Source organism: Pogona vitticeps, chromosome 6, assembly GCF_051106095.1.
Source record: "Pogona vitticeps strain Pit_001003342236 chromosome 6, PviZW2.1, whole genome shotgun sequence".
NCBI lineage: Eukaryota > Metazoa > Chordata > Lepidosauria > Squamata > Agamidae > Pogona > Pogona vitticeps.
This window is the reverse complement of record NC_135788.1, coordinates 54,990,960-55,010,503: the sequence shown is the minus strand read 5'-3', so window position 1 is coordinate 55,010,503 and position 19,544 is coordinate 54,990,960. Positions and strand designations below refer to the sequence as shown.

Here is a 19,544-nt window from a genome sequence, read left to right as displayed (position 1 = left end):
CGCGTGCTCGAATCACGGCCTAACATTCTCAGCGCGCGACAACGGCCGCCGGCGCGTGCGCGCTGAGTTCTGCCAGCTAAGCCTTGAGCGGGATGGGAGGGAGGAGGGCGAGAACTCCGCAACTTGCTGGAGAAATCCGGGAGAAGCGCGCGTGAGCGCGTTCTCTGTCGGCGCGAGTGCGCGCGCGTTCTAGCTAGTTCCTTGTTCTGTATTAAGCTCTCTCGTTCTCGCTCTCCCCCCTTTGCTTTGGGGAGCCGCCGCCTTCTTCTGATTGGCCGGCTGGAGTCCCGGCCAGGTGTCAGCAGAAGCAGAGGCAAGGAAAGGGCACCGAGTGTGGAAAGGGTGGCGGGGCAGCGTCGGGCTGAGGCACTGCGGCCGTTCTCGCCACCGCCGTTCGCCCTTTGCTCAGCATCCCATAGGTGCTCTACTGACGAGGAGAGCTGAACGCCGTCACCTTCCTCTGACAGCCGCTGCCAACGGAGGGAGCGACGCGCCGGCTTGTCCGGCGGCTGGTCCCCTCTTGGGACCCTCGCCTTGCTCTGGAGAGAGTCAAGCCTCTCTCTCTCTGTACCTCAGGACCCGCCACCTCCTCTGGAGCTGCTGGAGAGATCAGGGTACGCCGCTGCCGAGGCGAGAGGTGGGTTTTTCGTCGCTTCTCTTTGCTTGGTTTGAGTTTGTGGGGCGCCTGCAAATAAACAACCCGCTCGAGCGGTTTCGCCTCTACTTCAGCTTTTGGGGAGGGGGTGGGGAGAGCGCAAAGAGCTTTGAAGGACTTGTTGACCCAGCAGCGGTTGCCTTCGGCCTCCAGAGTATTGGCCAAAAAGCCCTGCGGGGTGGAGCGAAGGCTGGGAGCAGGGGTGGGATAAAGAAGGATGGATGGGTGAAGTTGCACATGTACACCAGCTTCCATTTTGGTGCATCCCCCCCCTCTCTTGCTCACCCTGTGACAACTGTCCACCTCTTTGCTTGCTGTCAGTCTCCTTTTTATTGCAGCTGCTTGCTGCTGCAGCTGCAGCTGCAGGGAAAATGTCCCTGTGTCTCTGGCTGGTGGTTTGATGCAATTGCTTCTCTTGGACTCTGCTGAAATGTGCCTTTTAGAGCTAGCAGCAGCTGCAGCCCCTCCTGTTTGACGTTTTAGAGATGGGTCATGCAGAGCAAAGCAGAGCTCACTGGCTTTGACCTGACACATCAGCAACGTGCCTAGAGGAAAATTAGGGTGAGAGGGGATATCTGATAGAACCCATAGATCATCCTTTTCTATACTTCTTCCTTGCCAGTGGGACTTTGGTTTCAGAGTGGCGGTTTATGCTCTTTTCCTGTCCCCAGAGCTGTCTTTGCAGGTAAATCTTGTGCTAAGTGCTGAATGACGTCTCCTCTCGATTGAGCTGAAATGAGGTGGTAGTCCTATGGAAGATTTTAAGGGAGAAAGAAGGAGGAGGTTATGAATTTTTTAAAGGAAGGGAATGAAGTTGCTTTAAGGTTGTAGAACACAATGTTGTGCCTGTTTAGTTCCACAGCATTTAAATCAACAGGGGCTACTCTCTTGAAAAAGGGGTTGCAGAATTACAGCATTCATCCTGTTACTAAAAGTAAAGGTGTTGGATCAACTGCTTTAGACAATTTAATATGTTGCTAGCTATAGTTGGAGTTCTAAGTGTCTGGATCTCTCTCTCTCTCTCTCTCTCTCTCTCTCTCTCTCTCTCTCTCTCTCTCTCTCTCTCTCTCTCTCTCGTGTGTGTGTGTGTGTGTGTGTGTGTGTGTGTGTGTGTGTGTGTGTGTGTGTGTGAGAGAGAGAGAGAGAGAGAATATGGCTTGCTGTGTGCCAAAGATAAAATACTCTTGAGAATGCAATAAACTTGGTTTTATGTTGACATTTCATGTCATTTTACAAAAAGGTAGTTTGTAGCTGACAGTAGAATTACAATTTGAGTACATTTGCATTTTTCTTTCATTAAAAAACAAAAACCAGTATTAGCTGCTGAAAGTCACTGTCTCTTTATACTAATTTGATTTATGTACATTATAGTGCCAATCAGGTTTGAATTAATGGTTTGGTGCTGGAATGGCTTGGTACATTTATTTAAACATTGTTTTATGGATATGATTAATTGCCTATAATATTTCTTGTTAGAAATTATACTGGCTTGCCTTGTGCTGCCTTCCTACTGATACTGGAAAATCTAGTGCACATTATTTTGTATATGATATCATGACACTGTGCTCTTTTTGATAAGAGTATGTAACAGCATCTTCCCAAGCTCTGGAGGAGCATGTGTTTCTGTAACATGACTTTAGGGACAATACATGGTAATTATAGAAGAAAATACCATCTGGTAGAAGTTAACTCATAGGCAGATTAATTAAAGAGAAGAGTGTCATTACACTGAAGTGTATTTTCAAATTAATGCAACCAAACTGGAACACAAAACGAATCAAAATGCTTTAAAATGCAGCTGTGCTCTTGAGTAGATCTTTGGGAATGTAAATTACACCTAGAGGGAGTATATTGATAAATATGCAGCATATTGAATCAAATGCTTAGTTATATTTTCTTTCTAAATTTATTGTTGATTTTATAATGGAGACACCAAGAATCCTTGGTTTAAAAAGAGGCATGAAAGGATATGATCCTAATGGAAAATATAAATTGGAAGGCCTCATAAATTTCTGTTTTAAATAAGATTTAAATCCATGTTTAACTTCCACTGAAATAGAAGGGACATTAAAATTTCTGATTAGGTTGGATTGTGGCTGGTGCTTCCTAGCCTTCTCATCCCTGTCATTCTTCTGTATTTATGGGGGAATTTTTGCATTCACCAAAGTATCCCAGATTCTAGAAATCATTCGCAAATCAGATTTGTGTATTAATTCTTATAAATGTTGCAGTACAGTTATTTGAGTTCAATGGACTGAGAGATGACACAATTTGGTAGAAGCTACACTATTCTGGCAGAATGCAAAATACACTCTCAGCATACCTGTGGAATGCCTCAGATATACCAGTGTAAAGGTTTCTCCAAACAAGGGATTTGTTGTCTAAAATGGACCTGATTGGTCACAGCAATTATCAGTATTTTCTTGTCATCCAGATAATGCAACACTTACCTTGGGTAGAGCAGAGAATTCTGTGACTTTCCACTCTTTTTTAAATCGGGTAATGGCTAGGGTTTGTTTGTTTTTTAAATTATGTACTGGGATGGTGAAGGTTCAATTAGCACCAAACCAACAATTCAACATAAATGAGAACACATTCTCCCCCACCCTCCACAAATCCATCAGAAAAAGTGTCACCAAACCTTTTTGTATTTAAAAAAGAGAAAGAAATACAAATAACAATGGTCAGGGTCTCTGGGAGTATAGATCTGCTTCTTCTTCGGACCTACCTGGCCTCCTTGGCTTTCCTCCCAACTTATCTATTTCAATCTTTTTGCCCACTGCTGTCTCTTTTCCATGCTGCTGTGTCTTTGATCTGCCTTGCCTCCTCTGTGTTGCCTGCCCCAATGTTTCCCGCGCTTTCCTTTTTACTTCCTCCACACACATGGCTTTTTCCTTTACTGTGCCTTCTATTTTCACCTCTTCTCTATCAGCTACAGGGAATAAAGAGGGAGAGGAAAACGTTTTCTGTCGTGAGGAGTCCTAAGATTTAGGCACTGGAGATTGAGAGTAAGAAAGGGATGGAAAGGGGGAGGAAAATATTTATGCAATGTCCTCTGTTCTTGCTGATGGTGCTACTTTGTTTATGCTAACACTGAGACTTTCCCCCCATTGGTTGAAAGGGTATAATGTTTAAAAAAACCCAACTTCTCATTGACAATGACAGCACCTTCACTGTTATGTCACAGGATGGGAAAGAGCACAACTCAGCACCCAGCAGCAGAATACCACAAGTATATCGACTCTATATGGGTAGATCATAACCAACATCTTTCTCTGTCAGCCCCATGTGATATGCAGTTAAATCTCACAAGAGAAATATTCTGATAATGGGAAGCAGTGGTACTGTGCTATCAGAAGGAGCACTTCACACAAAATACCCGTCTTCAGAACAGTCTTAGGAACTTGAATACCTTGCTAAGGTTTCTCTCCTTAGAAACCTATAGTATACTTTGCTCTAGGACTCCATTTGTGAAGATGCCCATGCTAGTATACACATGCTTGGTGGCTGGGATGAGCCCTTTTGCTTTTTTCTTGCTTGGAAAGTGGAAAGCTTAGGTTGAGCATCAACTGAGACTCATATGGTTCCATTTCATTTTAGTTTCCTATGGGCTGTATAGCTTGGAAATATTACTTTATTTGGGACTGCAACTTCAGGACCACCCCCACCCCCAACAGCAGGATCATTGGCTATTTATTGATTATGCTGGTTGGGGGTTGTATTCTAGAAAAGTAACTTTTCAGACCTCTAACTATGCTGCAGCTGTTGCCTTTTTCTCTGTACACACACACATGCGGAGGGGGGGGTGCAGGGAGAGAGACAGAGAGAAAGTCTGTGAGTTTCCCCTTTCTTTACACAGGTCCGTCTTCAGGTACAGAATCCATTCTTCATCTGTTCTGTACAGACTGGGGACAAGCCAGCCTACTGAATAAATAACAGTGTCCAAGATGCTGCTGGTTGTTCTTCTGTCGGATTGCTATGCTGCTTGCAGCAGATGGGCAGGATGGGTACATAAGCAGCTGTTAATGGGTTCGTGACATGGAGTTGGTGTCATTGCATCTATTACTCTAGTAATGAAAAATTGTCTTGTAGGAGTGACTAATAGATAGTTAGGCATCCTTCAGTCTCGAAAGACTATGGTAACGTGCTCTGTATGGAGGACTTGGAACAGCGCCTAGTGCGGCTGAGAAGGCCAATTCGAGAGTGACAATCTCTTCCACACTGAAGACAAATCCAATCTGTCCCCTGTCCGGCTCCCTGGTTTTGCTGCTTTTGTGACTTCCTCTTTGCCTCGGCCTGCTGGGCAAGGGTCTCTTCAAATTGGGAGAGGCCGTGATGCACCGCCTGCCTCCAGGCTGAACGCTCAGATGTCAGGTTTTCCCATCTGTTGAGGTCTATTCCTAAGGCCTTCAGATCTCGCTTGCAGATGTCCTTGTATCGCAATTGCGGTCTCCCTCTGGGGCACTTTCCCTGCAGTAATTCTCCACAGAGGAGATCCTTTGGAATCCGACCATCAGCCATTCTCACAACGTGCCCGAGCCAACGTAGACGTCGCTGTTTCAGTAATGTATTCATGCTGAAAATTCCAGCTCATTCTAGGACTACTCTGTTTGGAACTTTGTCCTGCCAGGTGATACCAAAAATCCGTCGGAGGCAACGCATATGGAAGGTGTTCAGCTTCCTCTCCTGCCGTGCACAATGCTTTGGTGGGACAGTTTTTCTAGGCGGACCTTTATTTTTACTGACCACATGGTCTGATGCAGGGCAGGGTTTCATCCTTTCTTCTAAGAGCAGGAGCCCAAGGCCCCTCCCTGAAGAGGAAGCCAGTGCAGGTTTGTCTGGGCAAATGCTTTGGTGGGACAGTTTTTCTAGGCGGACCTTTATTTTTACTGACCACATGGTCTGATGCAGGGCAGGGTTTCATCCTTTTTTCTAAGAGCAGGAGCCCCAAGGCCCCTCCCTGAAGAGGAAGCCAGTGCAGGTTTGTCTGGGCAAATGCTTTGGTGGGACAGTTTTTCTAGGCGGACCTTTATTTTTACTGACCACATGGTCTGATGCAGGGCAGGGTTTCATCCTTTTTTCTAAGAGCAGGAGCCCAAGGCCCCTCCCTGAAGAGGAAGCCAGTGCAGGTTTGTCTGGGCAAATGCTTTGGTGGTACAGTTTTTCTAGGCGGACCTTTATTTTTACTGACCACATGGTCTGATGCAGGGCAGGGTTTCATCCTTTTTTCTAAGAGCAGGAGCCCAAGGCCCCTCCCTGAAGAGGAAGCCAGTGCAGGTTTGTCTGGGCAAATGCTTTGGTGGGACAGTTTTTCTAGGCGGACCTTTATTTTCATTTACCACATGGTCTGAGTTTTTGCTTTAAAGGAGGATGAGCAAGAGAGTCTGTTAAATGGCGCATGAAACTCTCTAATCCTATTTCTTACCCTTATTTGGTAAATAAGAAAGCCAATCAACATTGCATACTTCCACACTATTAGAGCGCCGGCCGGGTAGGTGGGGCTCGTCAGCCCTGGAAGGCAGCCCATCTAGGAGAAGGAAAACTCCAACTTTAAACCTCCACTGCCTTGTGGCTATATCCACTTATGGAAAGGGCTTCAGGAGATAACCTCGAGGCAAAATCCGGAGCCGGTGTCCCGGAGGCATTTTCTGTCATTCTGCCAACTCCTGCGACGTTGCTGGAACCAGTTGTATTGGCTCTTGCCTTTCCACTGGACTAATAGATAACCGCATAAATATATATTTCACTTTAAGATTCTCTGATAGTGATCAGTAAAGGCTTCACCACATGTGTTGTTCCGTTGTTGCTAGAGAATATTAAATGTGGGTATTTCCTTCTGTCCTAGGAAAGACAGAAACCCTAGCATCTAGTTTCAGAAAGGGATTCTGGAGGGAAAGGTGGGTTTTGATGGGCTCAGAGCTGATGGCCCTTAAGACATGCTCACTGATGTTTCTTGGATGGCGAGGGTGATTGAGCATTATGGTGCAAAATTATTATAGAGTTTAGATCAGAAGCAGATTTTTCTTAAAAAAATAAATCAAAATAGAGCCTATATTCCAGGAGAATGCTGGCCAAAAATGCCAAATTTTAACATGGTATCAAAATCTAATGCTGCCAGACCTCCAAGATGTTACAGCAAATAAGACCCTCTTCCATATTGCTATGTGTTGTACTATTCCCAATGGTGGGGTATGAGGACTTGCTCCCCCCCCCATTTCTTCAAAAACTGACAGGTACATGTAAGGAAAGGAGCTCCCTCACATATTGAGCCTCTAAGGTATTTAGAACATTGAAAATATTTAATAACAGCAATTTAGCAGCTGTATGTTGTATTCATTGCACATCCTGTGTCTTCTTTAAGGATAGTTCCATGTAGAACACATTAGAGTACTCTATGATGGATATTACTTTGTTTCCCTGAAAATAAGACCTAACCTAAAAATAAAACCTAGTATGATTTTTCAGGATGCTTGTAATATAAGCCCTACCCCCCAAATAAGCCCTAGTTACGTGAAACTCCGCCCTCCATCATCGTGCAGCAACCAGAAGAAGATGACGTGACTGTATTTGAATAAATGTAGATTGGTGTACATGAAAAAATAAACCATCCTGTGAAAATAAGCCCTACTGCATATTTTGCAGCAAAAATTAATAGAAAACCCAGTGGTGATCTACCCTTTGTTGCGTCTATTTATTTGGGCCCCATAAAGGAACACGCTGCCACCAGGTATTCTCCTAATGCCAACTTATGTCCCACAGGGGTGCTGCCAACATTAAGGGTTATTGAATTTAGGAAGCAGAGGTTTAATTAAGTATTTTTTTATTATCAAAGGTAACTCACATATGAACTGTTTCAGGTGTTAATACATATTGGATCATGTAGTCAATCACTTTTATTCCAAACTGCTGTATGCTTTCAATCAATATCTCTCTTGTATTTATTTATTTTATTTATTTATTTTATTTATATCCCGCCTATCTAGTCAACTCAGGACCACTCTACGCGGCTAACAAGAGAAAATAATGAAAGAAAACATATATAAGGCAGCATAAATAATAAAAACCTTACAGAGATAGAAAACCAGAGAAGAGGGGAAGGAAAGAAGTATCAGGGATTATTTGGTGGGAAGGCCTGCCGGAACATCCATGTCTTCAGTTGATTCTTGAAGATACCCAGCGAGGGAGCCCCACGGATCCCAGGAGGTAGATTGTTCCAGAGGCGAGGAGCCACCGCCGAGAAGGCCCGATTTCTTGCCTTCTCCTTCCGGGCCTCCCTCGGCGTTAGGCTCCTCAGCCTCACCTCCTGGCTCGCACGAGTGACATGGGTAAATCTTGGTGGGAGTAGGTGTTCCGCCAGATAACGAGGCCCTAAACTGTTTAGGGCTTTATACGTGAGCATCAACACTTTGAAGTCAATGCAGAAACGGATGGGCAGCCAATGCAATGCGGCCAGAGTGGGCAAAATATGTTGGAATTTTTTCACTCCGCTGAGTAATCTGGCCGCCACATACTGCACCACCTGTAGTTTCCGCAGCAGCCTCAAAGGAAGCCCCACGTAGAGCGCATTACAGTGATCTAATCTTGAGATTACGAGCGCATGTACCAAGGTAGTGAGTGCCCCCACATCAAGGTAGGGCCGCAGCTGGGCTATCCGCCTGAGATGAAAAAAGGCGGTGCGGACCACCGACGCCACCTGTGATTCCATGGTGAGCGCTGGGTCCAGATGGATCCCCAAGCTGCGGACCCCATCCTTGGTGGGCAGAGTCACCCCCCCAAAAGAGAGGGAGTTTCCCAAATCCCCAACTGTGGGGGGCCCACTCTCAGTACCTCCGTCTTGTCCGGGTTCAGCCTCAGCCCGTTCTCCTGCATCCATTGCAGTACGGCCTCCAGGCAGCGCTGAAGGCACAGAATGGCATCTCCTGTGGTTGGCAAAAAGGAGATGTAGAGCTGAATGTCATCTGCTTACTGATGACACAAGGCTCCACACCCCATGATGACCCCACCCAGCGGCCTCATGTAGATGTTAAACAGCATTGGGGAGATAATCGACCCCTGCGGAATCCCACAATTGAGGCTCCATGGGGCCGAGACACTCTCCCCAAGCTGCACTCTCTGGGGACGGTCCTCCAAGAAGGAACGGAGCCAAGCCAATGCCGGGCCGCCTATTCCCAACTCGGAGAGCCTCCCCAGGAGGATACCGTGGTCAATGGTATCAAAGGCCGCTGAGATGTCGAGGAGGACCAGCAGAGACACTTTGCCCCTGTTGGCCTCCCTCAGTAGGTCATTACACAGGGTGACCAATGCCGTTTCTGTACCATGGCGCGGCCTGAAGCCCGACTGAAATGGATCCAGGGCATCTGTTTCATCCAGGAGCGCTTGAAGCTGATCGGCCACCACCCTCTCAACCACCTTGCTTAAGAAAGAAACGTTGGCGACGGGTCTATAATTGCCAATTTCATCCGCCGCCAAACTAGGTTTCTTCCTGATGGGCCTAATGAGTGTGTCCTTCAGGGCAGATGGAAATCTGCCCTCAAGGAGAGACCCATTAATTATTACCGTGGCCCATTCCGTTGTTAAAGGCCTGGCTGCTTTGAGTAGCCAGGCCGGGCAAGGGTCCAGAGAGAAGGTGGTGGCACGGCAGCGATCAATCGCCCTGGCCACAGAGTCAGGCGTGACAGGCTGAAAGGAGTCAAGTATCACCGGGCAGGACGGAGCGCTGGACATCTCAGCTCGACTCACTGTATTCAAAAAAGGGGAGAGGTCCCGGCGGAGGGCCTCCACTTTTGATTTAAAAAATGCTGCAAATTGGTCTGGGGAAAAACTAGGGGGAGGCCCATCACCCTGACCAATTTCAGATAGGTCACGTACTATGCGGAATAACTCCGCCTGCTGATTGGATGCCTCGCTTATCTGGTTAGTGAAATATGATCTACTGGCAGCCTTTACCTTGGCAAGGTAAAGGTTAGTAGCGACCTTGACAGCTATCCAGTTAAAATCCGTCAGATCCTTTCTCCATTTGCGCTCTTACCGTCTCCTGACCCGCTTCAGCGCCCGGAGATCCTGATTAAACCAGGGCGCCGGGCGGTCTCTGCGGTGGAGAGGGCGTTTAGGAGCGATCGTGTCTACAGCCCTAGCCGCGGCGGCGAACCAGCCGTCAACCAGAGCCTCGACAGGAGCGCCAGCCAGGTCAGCCGTAACACCTCTCATGGCTTCCTGGAATCCAATCGGATCCAGTAACCTTCGAGGGCGAACCATGACAATGGGTCCCTGCTCCCTGCGAGGGGGGAGAGCCATTTTAAGGGTACACTTTATTAGGTGGTGGTCCGACCATGACAAGGGTACCGACTCAAGGTCAGTCACCATCGGACCACTCTCGCTCCCATTAGTGGAAAAAACCAGGTCTAGTGTGTGGCCACCCATGTGGGTGGGGCCGTTGACATGTTGGGACATTTTCAAGAAGGCCATGGTCTCCAAGAACTCAAGAGCTGGCCTGGAAGTCTCTGCCCCTGCATGCACGTTGAAATCCCCCAAAACCAGTAGCTTCGGGGAACCCAACAGTGCCGTGGAGACAAAGTCCACCAGCTCCGGTAATTAAATGGCTGGGTCGCGGGGAGCACGGTAGCCCAGCAAGATCCCAATACCATCCCTGGCCCCAATCGACAAGTGGAGGGCCTCGAGACCTGGTTTTACCACTGAGGAGCGCCTAGCGACCTCCAAGCTGGATTTGTGGACTATGGCTACTCCCCCCTGACTCTCCAGTCTATCCTGGTGTTGGACAGCATAACCGGGTGGACAGATGAGTGCTAGGGGGGGACCCCCTCTCCGCAAATCCACGTTTCGGTTATGCAGGCCAGGTCTGCATCCTGCTCCAAGATAAGGTCATGAATTACTTGGGCCTTGTTGGATACAGACCTGGCATTCAACAACACCAGGCATAGAGTGGAGGGACGACTGGTTTGGCTACCTTGATTCTGGGGGTTGGTCACCATCTCAGAACAATGCACAGCTTTTAAGCATCTGTCCATTGTTCTTCTAACACGAGCGGGGATGGTGCCAACGCCACATCTCCCCCTACCCGTGATCACAGAAATGTTTTGGGGGGGGGCAGGCCTTCCATTCCATGCCAAAATGGGAGAAGAGGAGGGAGGGAAGAGGAAAAGGAAAAGGGGAAAGAAAAAAAGGAACGTATAAACTTAAAAAACTTAATATAAGTAGTGCTTATACTTTCATTCCTGCTTGTTCAATATGTTTTAAACTTCTGAATTTCCTGTCCTAACACTCTTAGCTCAATTCACTAACCCTCTCCTTTGTTCTCCTAACCTAAATCCTAACTCTCATTTCACATCTTCAGCTGTCCCTAACTCTCTCTAACTCTGTCTAACTGTCTCTCCAACTCCCTAACTGTCTCTCTGGCTCCGCCTCTCCTGCTCTATCCTTGGCTCCTCCCCTTGAGCTCCTGTGATGGACAGGCAGGAATGACGCCACCTTTTGACATTTCGCTACAGACCCTGTCTTATTTTCGGGAAAACACGGTACTAGTGCATGAACTACTGGGGCCATGTTATCCATGTCTAGGAATGAAAACAGCTGGTAGGCTAGGTGAAGTTGTCAACAAGTAATCCAAACAAAACCATGTCATCCCCAAGAGAGAACCAGAAGTACTCCCAAGATCATCATCATCATCATCATCATCATCATCATCATCATCATCATCATCTCTCAGAATTGGATCCAGAGTAGATCACTGTTAGTAACTAGATACAAATGAGAACACATAATAGTAAGTTGCAACTGTAAGTTGTAACACTGATACAGAATTAAACAAGTTGTAATATCAAAACACAGTTAAATTTAAAACACTTTTAAAAACACATCAGTTAGATGGTATAGCAGCCTGTTAAAAGCTTTATCAGCAATGTGTTTCTTGAAGCCGGCCTGAATAATAATTTATTTAACTTAGTATGAAGAAGTACAATGGTGGCAGGGGCAGTTTAGGGTACCTTGGAAGCCTGGGGGCAGCCAGTGAGTGGGCTCTTATCAAACCCATTACCACACTGAGACATTGGCCCAGCAACTGCAGAACCTAATATGATGCTGAAGGAGAAAATGTATTCATTGGCATACTGGCACCCAGTTCAGAAACCACTGATAATCTCTGTAGAATAGAATCCTGTTTGTTATTTAGCTGTGGAACACCACAGTTGAATAAATGAGGTGCTGGACAGAAGTTTCGCAGTGTCACTCTCTGTAGCTGGTTGTGCAAGCAGAAGTGGAATTGGCATAGACTGTGCCTCACATTCTCATCTCACAGAACTGCTTCCATTAAGATACCCTGGTTAATATTATGAAGAATTGCCAAGAGGTCCAGAAGGATTAATGAGACAGCATTTCCTATGTTTTTCTCAGCCTTTTCCAAAGATCCAGTATCATCCACTCTGTCAAATGAGGCTTATTCTCATACAAATGTGCATAGGGTGTATACCTATGGAAGTGAATAGTAATAGTAATCCACAAAAGCTCTCCCGAAAAAAAAAAGTATTCTTAAAGGTGCCACAAGACTTTATTTTGTTTTTGTTATATATATTGGAGCAGACTAATAAGGCTACCACTTTGAAAACCGTGCAGAGGATTGGAACTTAAATAACATATGATATTAAACCCTTAAAATCTTAGTACATAATGTTACACATTTAATGTGTGTAGGCCATCACTGATACTGTAGTGGATACTGTCTTTTTACAAAAACTGGGAGGTTTATATGTTGGGAATGCTTTTTAAGCTAATGGGCTAGCATCTTTGTTGAAGTGGCTTTCATATCATAGTAGTTTGCTTGGAGAGATGTCCATTCACAAGACTATAGTCGGTAGGAGATGAGATAGTAAAAATATAGAAAAACAAATACCCTTACCCTTTACATCTGCTTTACATTTCTGCAAGTTATTCTTTCTTACAAATGAAAATTGATTTTGACTTGCTTTGGCAATAAAACGTTTTGTACATGTATGACTAGGGAAGCACACTCAAATGATACATTATGTCGGGGAGGTTGTTTTATTTACTGAGATAAATAGGGCAAAATAGCCATGTATGATTGATAACCGAAAGAAAATGGTGTTTGGTTTATGTGTAGGCATCCTTCAGTCTCAAGAGACTATGCTAACATGCTCTTATTGAGGTCTTGTAACAGCATCTAGTGTGGCTGAGAAGGCCAATTCGAGAGTGACAATTCCTTCCACATTGAAGACAAATACAATCTGTTCCCTGTCCAGCTCCCTGATTTTGCTGGTTTCAGGACTGCCCTTTTGCCTCGGCCTGCTGAACAAGTGTCTCTTCAAATTGGGAGAGGCCATGCTGCACCACCTACCTCCAGGCTGAACACATAGATGTCAAAGTTTCGCATCTGTTGAGGTCCATTCCTAAGGCCTTCAGATTCTGCTTGCAGAAATCCTTGTATCGCAGCTGTAGTCTCCCTCTGGAGCACTTTCCCTGCACTAATTCTCCATACAGAAGATCTTTTGGAATCTGACAGTCAGCCATTCTTACGACATGCCCGACCCAATGTAGATGTCACTGTTTCAGTAATGTATACATAGTAAAAATTCCAGCTCATTCTAGGACTACTCTATTTGGAACTTTGTCCTTATAGGTGATACCAAAAATGTGGAGACAACACATATGGAACATATTAAACTTCCTCTCCTGCCATGCGCAAAGGGTCCAGGACTCACTACAGTACAGAAGTGTACTCAGGACACAGGCTGTATAGACCTGGATCGTGGTATATGCCGTCAGGTTCTTATTAAGTCATTTGTGAGTCTAGAGAACATGGTAGCTGCTTTGTCAATGCGTTTATCCAATTGGACATATAACAACAACAACAACAACAACAACAACAACAACAACAACAACAACAACAACAATAATAATAAATTATTGTCATTGTAACTAGAGAGAGTGTGTCAGAGCTCGTTGAGTCAAGGTACATGAAATCATGAACAACCTCCAATTCTTGTCTAGAGATAGTAATAGAGAGAGGTGAGTCCACTCCCTGGCCCATGACATGTGTTTTCTTCAGGCTGATTATTAGTCCAAAGTCTTGGCAGGCCTTACTAAAAAGATTCATAAGTTGGTGGAGCCCTTCAGCAGAATGGGCAACAAGAGCTGCATCATTGGCAAAGAGGAAGTCCTGCATGCATTTCAGCTGTTCTTTGCTCTCAGTCTAGAGAGATTAAAGAGCTTTCCATCTGATCTAGTCTGGAGATAGACACCTTCTGTTGTAGTTCCAAAAGCATGCTTCAGCTTGACAGCAAAACAGAGTCGGCATGAGGACAGAGTCCTGTTTCACTCCACTTTGGATGTCAAAGGGATCTGATGTTGAGCCATCAAAAACTACAGTGCCCTTCATTTCCTCATGAAGGGACTTGATGATGTTAAGGAGTTCAGGTGGACATCCAATCTTAGAAAGTATTTTAAAAAGGCCGTCCATGGTAACCAAATCAAAGGCCTTTGTAAGATCTATGAAGGCTACAAAGAGTGGCTGTCATTGTTCCCTACATTTTTCCTGCAACTGACTGAGGGAAAACACCATGTCACTGGTGGATCTATGAGCTCAAAATCCACACTGTGATTCTGGATAGACTCTGTCTGCAAGCACCTGGAGCATCTTCAGCAAAACACAGGCAAGCAGCTTCCCTACTATGCTGAGAAGAGAGATGCCACAGTAGTTATTGCAGTCACTCCTGTTGCCTTTGTTCTTGTACAATGTGATGATGTTTGCATCCTTCATGTTCTGTGGTACTATACCTTCACTCCAGCAAAGACAAAAGATTTCATACAACTCAGTGGTGATGATCTCTTCACAGCCCTTCAGCACTTCAACAGAGATTTTATCCTTCCCAGGTGCCATGCTGGAGGCGAGGAAATCCAAGTCTGCTTTTATTTCTGCTAAAGTTGGTTCACTGTCCAACTCTTCCAAGACAGGCAGGCACTCGATGTTATTTAATGCTTCTTTGGTTACTACATTCTCTCTAGAATATAGCTCAGAGTAGTGCTGCACCCAGCATTCCATCTGCTGTCCTCAGGCCTGGATGATCACACCTGTAGCAGTCTTCAAAGAAGGAGATTTCTTCTGTATTGGACCTAAAGCCTGCTTGATACTGTCATACATTCCCCTTGATGTTACCTGTGTGCGCTGCTATCTGTATCTGAGAGCAGAGCTGAAGCCAATAATCGTTAGAACATCTCCTTTGTCTGTTGGACTTTGCTACAAGCAACTCGAAGAGCCTGCAAGTTGTAATCACTAGGACAGGCTTTGTATGCTGCTAGAGCACTCCTCTTTTCCTCGATGGCTGGCATCAGCTCCTCTGAATGGGATTCAAACCAGTCTGCCATCTTTTTGTCTTGTTGCCAAATATGGACAAGGCGGAGTTATAAATAGCATTCTTGAAATGTTCCATCATTCAGGTACATTTGCGCCAGCCGGGTCTGGAAGTGTTTCCTCAAGCGCTTGAGCAAAGTCCTTCACTTTTCTCTGATTACGAGTCTTGCTGATGTCAATACGTGGTCTTCCTTCTTTTTTCGTGTGATACAGTCTTTTTATTCGCAGTTTTAGTCTGCTACACAACAGGGAGTGATCAGTATTGTAATCAGCACCCTGATAACTGTGCGGGATCGTAATACTAGGAAGGCTAGAGCGTCTAGTGATTGGTTTATATATAACTGTCCAAATAATCATCCTAGTGAAAAAAACTTTGAAATTGCTGCAAATAACAAAAAGTAGGCACTATAAGAGGAGTAACTGCTACTGTGAATCCAAACTCTTAGAACAACCAGCTTATTTTTTGAGACACTGGAAATTTAATCTGCATATTATAGGATGGGGATACCATATTTTTCTATTTATAACACCTCCTGTTTATGACAACCCCTCCCACTTTTCTAACCCCCAAATTAAGAAAACTTAGCTTTGAGGATTCAGCCTCTGGGCTCAGAACGGTTGGACATTTTATTTATTTATTTATTTATTTTGAGTCCCTTTTGAATCTGAGCAATGCCAACAAGCTCCACCTTGTGTGTTACAATTGGTTTGTTCAGCATCACCTGATGTCAGTTCCATAAGGCTCGTGACTGGAGAAAGCTAAGTCTCCTGACTCTAGGAAGCTAAGCCTTGTGACTGAGGAAAGCCTGTTTACAGAGGCAAGGTATGTGCCATTTTGTTCTCTCCTCAGCTATCTCAGCTAACTTCTGTGTAAAAGATAATCCCTCCATTTTTATTGTAATGATTTTAGGAAAAAGTAGCTTCTTATATACGGAAACACACAGTATAGCCTTGGAGCAAGGAATGTATGGCATTGGATTTAGGTATGTGGAAATCAAAGGTGGAAGGTAAGAACTCTTGTTAATCTGACAGATTACTCACTTCAGCATAGCAATACAAGAAATGTGCATATTATGTTTCAGCACTATTGACCTACTAACCATTATCCTGAAAATATATGAATAAAGAAGAAATTAAATCTTATGTAAACTTATTAATACTATTGTGTGGAACAAGTACCCCTTAAGAGCCAGATGTTCAGATGGAATTTAGTGGCCAAAATTCTGTTGCTTATTGTACTAAATGTATTGATTAAAATTAAAATTCCCCCTCTATCAAAGAAAATTCTCACGTTTCTTCTAAAACCTCCAAATGACTGCTCAGAATTAACTCACTTAAGAAACATCCATTCTCAGTGCTGCTTTTTTAAAAATAGGAGACAGAAGATTTCTGCAACAAGGCGAAAATCCTGTTGCTTAATGTAATAAATTGCCCTAGAGTGGGCTCAACGCTCAACCCTGAGTGCTCACTGGAAGGACAGATCCTGAAGCTGAGGCTCCAATACTTTGGCCATCTCATGAGAAGAGAGGACTCCCTGGAAAAGACCTTAATGTTGGGAAAGTGTGAAGGCAAGAGGAGGAGGGGACGACAGAGGATGAGATGGTTGGACAGTGTCACCGAAGCAACCAACATGAATCTGACCCAACTCCGGGAGGCAGTGGAAGATAGGAGGGCCTGGCATGCTCTGGTCCATGGGGTCACGAAGAGTCGGACACGACTAAACGAATGAATGAAGAGTGGGCTCATTGAATAAATAAGGATTTAGTGAGCCAACTCCTCTGTAGATTCCATTGATTCAAATGGGCCAACTCTTAACTGCAGCTGAAGTACTTGTAAAGATTGTTCCTTGAGTGAGTTAATTTTGAGCAGTTATTTGGAGATTTTAGGAGAAACATGAGACTTTGGAGATTTTAGGAGAAACATGAGACTTTCCTTTGATAAAGGGGGAATGTTATTGGAATCAATACATTGGTGCAGATTCTTCTTTTTCTGATCTTATTTGGCTTTTTACACATAGCGTCTGAAACATTTTTTTGTTATTGAAAAAGGGCTTTGCCGAAAACTTCTTGGTGAGATGGTACCAGGCAGAGTAGGCATGTGGTGTTAATGTGATGTAAGATGACTTTTCAATTCATAGCCATTCTCTGTGTCGAAACTCCAACAGAACAATTTTTGGTTATGAGATTTCATTTTTTGCAACCAGACCAACGCACAATGGTCAATTTGCAGGACAAATCTGCATCCCCATAGGTATGGACGGAGGCTCAAACATGTTCACTTCATTCGATTCCGCTTTTAGCAACAAGTCACATTTCTTAACTTCCATCAAACCAGGTAACTCTCCTTGCAACAAAAGAGGAGACAAACTTTTAACTCTAGGTGTCCATTTCTGTCTAGTGCCCAAGGTGTCTGGCATATTGTTTGTCAGGGCTATGGTTGTGGATGGTACACCCAGCCCACCTGCGGCTCCCAGGCTTTCTTCCCCCTGTTGTGTCTCAGCAGGGGTCTGAAAGGATTGAGCCCACGGGATCTCCCAGTTGGCGCCATATGTCTCCTCTGTTCTTTGATTTGTTCTTCTCACCTTACTCAAGCTTTATATTCTTTCTTTTCCTTTCCTCTGTTTCACCCCAATATGGTGGTTTTCTATAGGTTTGCCTTTTCCATTCTTTCTCGGCGTATTCTCTGGATACCCGAAACTCTACCCATTCCCCTGTCCAGGGATCTCGTATCAAATCTACTAAGTCTTCTCTTTTCTCAGTAATCTCCTCCTCAGCCCAATACACCTCTCTCCTTTCCTCTTTCAGGCTACTCTTCCCCTCCTTCTCCCCCTCTTTTCTATCCTTCCCTTTTCATGCCCAAATAGCACCCTCTAGTGATTTTGTGTTTATTTCTAGTTGTTTCAAACCTCTTTCAATGATCTCTGTCTCTTCTTCTGCTTTGTTGATATGGGAGTCGGATGGTACACCCTGGAGAGTATCCCTGGGGTTACTCTCATCCTCACACATCCCCCCTCCAAGTGTGGTCTTCTCTTCATTTTCCCACGGTCCCTGTTGGGGAAAATAATCTGCATTAACGTGGGCCCCTCCTTTTCTGTGCTTAACTACAAACGAGTAGGGTTGTAATGAAAGATACCACCGGGTCAACCTAGGACAGTGGTTCTTAACGTGGGCAATAATGCCCCCCAGGGGGCGATTTCATTTTTCAGGGGGGCGGTAGAATGAAAAGGGGTGGTGTGGGGGCGAAAGAACAGAAGGGGGGCGGTAGGGGGGCACTGGAGCAAGCCAAACCTGTGAAGATGGCTGCAGCTGCAGTGCTGGCAGTAGATCTGGTGCTGCTGCTGCTGCCAGAGGATCCAGCTCTTTCTACTTGCCACGTCCCGCCTTTTTCCTTTAAGGGAGCACTGAGTGTGGATCGGGTGGAAGGAAAGGGTCTCTTGGGTCCTCATCCTTGCCCCGTGAAGCGCTGCTTCACACCCGGGTGGGGAAGGAGACTAGGTAGGTAGGTAGGTAGGTAGGTAGGTAGGTAGGTAGGTAGGTAGGTAGGTAGGTAGGTAGGTAGGTAGGTAAGATATCATCACCTCAGGGAGGGGGGCGATGATAACTTCCTCAATGGCTCAAGGGGGCATTTCTTTCAAAAAGGTTAAGAACCACTGACCTAGGATTTGACTCTTTCATCTGGTTTGACCATTGTAACAGAGCATGATCCATCACCAATGTGAAAGGAGCCCCTAACAGGTAATATTTGAGTCCGTGAGTCACCCACTTGATGGCCAAGGCTTCCTTTTCAATAGCTGCACAATTTTGTTCCCTGGGAGTGAGTTTCCTGTTTAAGTACAATATTGGATGTTCCTCCCCATCGGTCTCGTAGGCCAACACTGCTCCTAGCCTTTCTTACGCATCTGTCTGTAGGAGGAAGGGCAATTCAAAATCAGGTGCGTAACATACAGGGTATGAACATAACATCCTTTAAGGTAGAAAAGGCTCTTTCCTCACAATCACCCCAAAATACTTGGTTGCTACTTTTCTTCCTGGTCAAGTCAGTTAATGGTGCTGTGATTTCTGAAAATCCAGGGATTGCTTGTAATACCCTGCCAATCCTAAGAACCTCTGCACCTCTTTCTTGGTGTGAGGACGTGGCCAGAGAGACACCTTATCAACTTTTTCCTCCTGGGTTATCACTACCCCTTGTCCTACCACAAATCCCAAGTATTTAACGTTGGATTGGGTCACTTTGCTTTTTTTGGATTTATAGTCAGTTTGGCTTTTCTTAATTCTTGTAACACTGATCGCAGGTGTACCATGTGCTCCTCTCAGGTAAAACTGAATACTACTATATCATATATATACACAGCTGCGTATTCTTGGACAGGAGCTAATACTGTGTCCATCAACCTTTGAAAGCTCGGGGCTGCCCCATGTAGCCCAAATGCCATGTGGGTAAAATGGAACAGCCCCTTTAAGGTGGAAAAGACAGTTTTTTCTTTATCTACCTCAACGGGATTTGCCAATATCG

General features: G+C 45.2%; 1 protein-coding gene across 6 annotated transcripts in view; it reads left to right on the top strand.

Annotated features, from left to right (window-relative positions):
• The first annotated feature begins 415 nt into the window (after positions 1 to 415).
• The window catches only part of MYRIP (myosin VIIA and Rab interacting protein), a 444,899-nt gene continuing 425,770 nt past the window's right edge, over positions 416 to 19,544 (top strand). For 3 of the 6 annotated variants that reach the window (XM_078377395.1, XM_073003545.2, XM_073003543.2), the window contains exon 1: positions 479 to 637. The gene's annotated coding sequence lies outside the window, so the exon portion shown is untranslated. Of the gene's footprint in view, positions 638 to 982; positions 1,341 to 19,544 lie in introns of those variants that run through there. The other 3 variants (XM_078377393.1, XM_073003544.2, XM_073003547.2) reach the window with 2 other exon arrangements.